Raw genomic sequence first — 5634 nt, 5'->3', positions numbered from 1 at the left:
GGACTGAGGCTGGGAAGGGCCCCAGTGCCACCAAGTGAGGGGAGCGTCCATTTCCTGTCATTTTGGGGAGTCTGAGGGTGACCACAGGGCCACCCCACTCCCCTTCTGTGCCCTCTGTTTTTGGAGTTCTGTGTGATCTGGGGCTGAGGAAATGCATGGGCCCAAAGGAAGGGCACCAATGTGTCCAGACCTCGCCCACACAGGGCTGCTCAGCCCGGGCGTCAGGCCAGGTGCAAAGGACGTAGTTCGGGCTCCGGAAGGTCTGAAGGGACGTTGCTCTTGTGTGTGCTCCCACGCTGGGTGTCCCTGTTGGGGAAACCTAGGCACTCACCCCATCCGCCCCCACAATGAGAGAGAGGAGAGAGAGAGAGAGAGAGAGCCCTTCTCTGTGCAGCGTGTGATCTGCAGGCTCCCTCCTGAGGTCTCTAGAGGAGAGCCCTGATTTAGGATGTCTGTGTTGGGTCAATCCATAGTGGACATTTACAGCAACCATGCTGCCAGCCTCAAACCACAGGACGTGGTCAGAAGAAAGCTCGTATTTGCCTTCTTAATAGAAAGTCAGTTACTCAGACACTTTTCTAGGATAAAGAGAAACGTGATTTCAGCTTTAGGATTCATGTCTCTGAAAAGGACAAAATGGACAAACATAAATGAAATCAGTAGCTCCCCCCACCCCCATGCACTCGTTTCCTAACTTCTCCCCCACCCCTAGGATGTTAGCAGTTCAATTCGTGTGATATCCAACTTCCGATCCCAACTGCCCTAGACAACTTTCTGATGCTGACTTGGATCTGCCTGTAGGGAGTGCTGCTTTTCAGAAGGGACTTTGAGTATTGTGGTCCCCATGCAGGCACTTCCCATGGTAGCCTAAGACATTCACTGGCATCTGTCTTCCACGCCCATCTTGCATGCTTGGCTAATGTGAGTTGTGTCTCAGAAACATAGCGCCCCACCAGCCATGACATAGGTGCAATTCTGGGCATGCAGGCTCCAGGCCTGGCCTGACTGGGGCTATTCCCTGAGGCAGCAAAGGGTTCCCCAGGAACCTCTTCCAGGCTTTTCAGTGTCCTGACACCACCACACAGCAGCCAGCAGCGGGAGTCGTGTTGCCACGCAGCTGTGAGGGGGCCTTCCGTGTCGTTGTAACTGCCCAGCTGCAACGTGGAGAGGCACAATAAGGTCAAGTCCCTGAGTTGCATTAGGCTGCTGGGAACAGGGCTTGATTTCCAGGGAAGCGGTTCTCAACCTCAAACCTGCATCAGACCCTGGACACCGACTGCTGGGCTGCCCCAAAGTTCTGACTCAATAGTTCTGGGCTGGGGCCTGAAAGTTTGCGTTTCCAAGAAGTCCTGCCCTAACTGTTCTCGGGGTAATCCAGGGTTGATACTGCACCATTGAGGAATTAATTTCATTGCAAGCCAGTAAGGATCACCAATTTGTAAGCCACTTACTGTTTCTGTATCATCTCACATCCCAAGCATGAGAGCGGGGGAGCCTCTACCTGGCGAGCTGATCCAAGGTGGCTCCACTTCTATCTGGATGAAGACCCACTGCCCCCTTCACCTTCAGATTTTGCACGTCCTCTTCCTAAACTTTAAAGTGACAACAAATATACTTCACACATTTGAACTAGTGAGCGAAAGTTTGCAGCGAAACATGTTTACATTTAAAAATCAAATTGTCATTTATGCAGCCAACAAACATATGAAAAAAAGCTCATCACTGGTCATTAGAGAAATGTACATCAAAACCACAATGAGATACCATCTCACACCAGTTAGAATGATGATCATTAAAAAGTCAGGAGACAACAGATGCTGGAGAGGATGTGGAGAAATAGGATCACTTTTACACTGGTGGTGGGAGTGTAAACTAGTTCAACCATTGTGGAAGACAGTGTGGCACTTCCTCAAGGACCTAGAAATAGAAATTCCATTTGACCCAGCAATCGCATTACTGGGTATATACCCAAAGGATTATAAATTACTCTATTATAAAGACACATACACTCATATATTTATCGCACACTGTTTACAATAGCAAAGACTTGGAACCAACCCAAATGCCCCTCAATGATAAACTGCATAAAGAAATTTGGCACATACACACCATGGAATACTATGCAGCCATAAAAAATGATGAGTTTATGTCCTTTGCAGAGAGATGGATGAAGCTGGAAACCATCATTCTCAGCAAACTGACACAAGAACAGAAAACCAAACACTGCATGTTCTCACTCATAAATGGGAGTTGAACAATGAGAACACATGGACACAGGGAGGGGGTCATCACACACCAGGGCCTGTCGGGGTGGGGGGATAGGGGAGGGAGAGCATTAGGGCAAATACCTAATGTAGATGATGGGGTGATGGGTTCAGCAAACCACCATGGCACTTGTATTCTTATGTAACAAACCTGCATGTTCTGCACATGTACCCCAGAACTTAAAGTATAATAAAAAAATAAAAAAATAAAAAATTTTTAAAAGCATCAAGAGATCTGGAAAAAGGAAAAAAAGAATTAAATTGCAGCAGGCCTTTCTGAGCTGGGCAGACCTTGTGCTGGGTCTATGACAGCATATCCCCCGCCCCTACATGGCCTACTGCAGCCCAGCGAGGGGATTTCTGCAGAAATGTCGGCAAGCTCATGGGTGGTGTACCCAGAACTGACACTGCCAGGGGACTTCCAGCTGACTGTGACACACTTGAGCCTGTGAGAGTGAGCTGGACTAGTCAAGGCCCATATGAAGTTTTACACTTTGCTCCCCAGCCTGATGGAGAAGAAATCCAAGCTTGAAGGGAAAGGAGGGGTCTGATTGCTGAGGTTTCTGAGGTGTGGGTTTGGGATGGGGCAAGGGGACTAGAGGAAAGAAGAAGCTGCGGACACTTGGGAGAAACCCAGGCTCTGCAGCCAGCCTGCCGGGGACAGACCCTGGCTCTGTGTGACCATGGGCAAGGCACAGCCTTTCTATGCCTCAGGTGCTTAGCTGTATAATGGGGTAACTACTACTATTAAGGACAGAGTTATGTCCCTCCCAATTTATAGATGAAGCTCTAACCCCCAATGTGTCTGGAAATGGGGCCTCGAAGGAGGTGATTAAGGTTAAATGAGGTCAAAAGGGTGGGACCACAATCCAGTAAGACTGTGCCCTTAGAAGAGGATGAAGAGCTCTCTCTCTCTCCCTCCCCGCCCCCCTCTCTCTGACATATAAAGGTGGCCATCTGAAAATCAGGAGGAGAGGCCTCAGGAGAAGCCAACCCTGTTGGCATCCTGATCTCAGACTCCCAGTGGGAATAAATAAATTGTTAAAGCCTCCTTGTCTGTGACAATAGACCTCCCGCCCCGCAGCGATTTGGGGAACTGGAACTGAACATACACAACCCTCCTTCCTCTTCCCACTCCCCTTCTCTGTGCATTCTTTCACCTCAACCCCTTCACCCCCACTCCCACCCCCAAATCTTCATAGAAACGTCTGGTTTCAGGAATGTGCTCAAATCTTAAAACCCGGGGCGGGACCCTGCACTACCAGGCGTGGCCACTGAGCGGCACTCACACCCGGCGGCGCGCGCTGGTTCCCACGCTCCGGCCACGGACTGGCGCGCACCTGGGACGCCGCCAGGGCGGCTGAACCCAGAATCTTTTATTCTGATGAATCTAGATTGAAAGATGGAAGCTATGTAGGTTATTTTTCCTTTAAATGGACCGTCATTGTTCCATTAGGACTACACGTTGCTGCAACGACTGATCCTTCGGCCTCCGAAGGGGACGTGCGCACACTGAAACGCACACCGGATTTTGAAGACAGTAGGAATAAAACGAAGTAAGCTAGTCATTGAGACTTTTTAAATTGGTTACATGTGGAAATGATCATTTTCCGGTGGCAGTGGATTCAACAGACATTAGTAACATTCATTCCACCTGTTTCTGGTTACTTTTAAAAGTTGGCTAACTGGACATTTTCCATTACAGGTGTGTGTGTGGGGGGGGGCTGACCTATGGCCTCAGCTGGTGGCCCTGGGCCTTCCCTTCCTCCCACTTGCCCCGGGGGCAGGGCCTGGGAGTCAAGCTCTGCAGTCAGGGCTGCTGAGAGGCCCAGGGTGCAGAGGACAGGTGGGTGCCCAGACCCAGGGCACAGGACAGGATCAGGGGTTGGAAACCCGCCAGTCTTTAAAACTGCATTTCACAAAGGATTCATCCCCGCCCTCTGTCTATAGGGCAGGTCCTCCATTAATTAATGCAGTAGCCACTGAGCTCACCTCATCTATCCTAGGCATAAGAAAATCAGAGGCCAGGTGTGGTGGCTTACGTCTGTAATCCAAGCACTTTGGGAGGCTGAGACGGGTGGATCACCTGAGGTCTGGAGTTCGAGACCAGCCTGGCTAACATGGCGATACCTGGTCTCTACTAAAAATAAAAAAATTAGCTGGGTATGGTGGCACATGTCAGTAATCCTAGCTACTCGAGGGGCTGAGGCAGCAGAATTGCTTGAACCCAGGAGGTGGAGGTTGCAGTAAGCAGAGATCCCACCATTGCACTCCAGCCTGGGTGACCAAGTGATACTCCATCTCAAAAAAAAAAAAAAAAAAAAAAGAAAGAAAGAAAATCACCCAACACTTGGCAGTTAGCATACAGCCAAGACCCACCCATCATACAAGTCCACCCCAAGCTGGTGTCATTATTTTTGGTAGTACTAGACCTTCATTTGACTTGCTATTTATTATTGATTAGGGCCCAGACTTTGTGAGGTTACGTGTTAATTTGTAGATATTTTGTCAGTAGGTATGCAAATGATTTCAGTCTGGTGGAGACTTAAATCACGGGGACCACCGGCCCCCAAGGCCACTGTTTTAGTTCCTGGTAGGGTATTGATCACTTTGGCGTCTAACTTAGTAGACTTCCTTTATGCAGGTTGCGTAGGCTGATGAAACAAAACTCTGTAAGCCATTCTTTGAACCAGTTGTACAATTTTGCCCCTTGCCTGGCTGAGCTAAGCAAATCTCTGATGTGTTCATTCCAGATTTGTATGAGAGTCTTATATTTAACTGTTAAGATTATAAGGCTGACTCAAGTAGTTAGCTGCATTGCAAGAGAAATTTGAGATGAACTTGAAGTTAACTTCTAGGGAAATGATGTCTGCTGTGTCACAGGAAAGGGTTACCTCGAGGAGGGGCGTGCATGTGGGGAGGGAGGAAAACTGGAAAAACTCTTTCATCCAGAAAGAAGAAGGTTGCAGAGGGAGGCAGGTGGCACTTGTGATTCCATAGAGAGCATCAAAGAGAGGAACCTAAGCTTGTCCCCAAACCCAAGAGGTAGAAACTTCTTTCGGGTGAAAAGAAGCCGTGTGAGAGGAGAAAGGAAGGAAGTGTCTGCTTCTGTGGTGTCAGAGTGGAGGAACTTTTGATAGATGCTGGAGTCACTCTGTGTCCCATGTCTTTGAGGAACTAGTTTCATGAGATATAGCCCCTGACCTCAGGGAGTGAGCGACCTAGCGATGCCCACAAAAGCAACACCTGAAGATTAAATAATACAAAATAGATTTCAGGAAATACGTAGCACATTTTGAGCCACTGGTGCAGACAGTGGGAGCTCAGAATTCAGAGGAGGGGGTGCCAGTGGGGCTGAGGTCTGCTATGT

This window comes from Callithrix jacchus, chromosome 11, assembly GCF_049354715.1.
Source record: "Callithrix jacchus isolate 240 chromosome 11, calJac240_pri, whole genome shotgun sequence".
Classification (NCBI taxonomy): Eukaryota; Metazoa; Chordata; class Mammalia; order Primates; family Cebidae; genus Callithrix; species Callithrix jacchus.
This window is presented reverse-complemented; position numbering follows the sequence as displayed.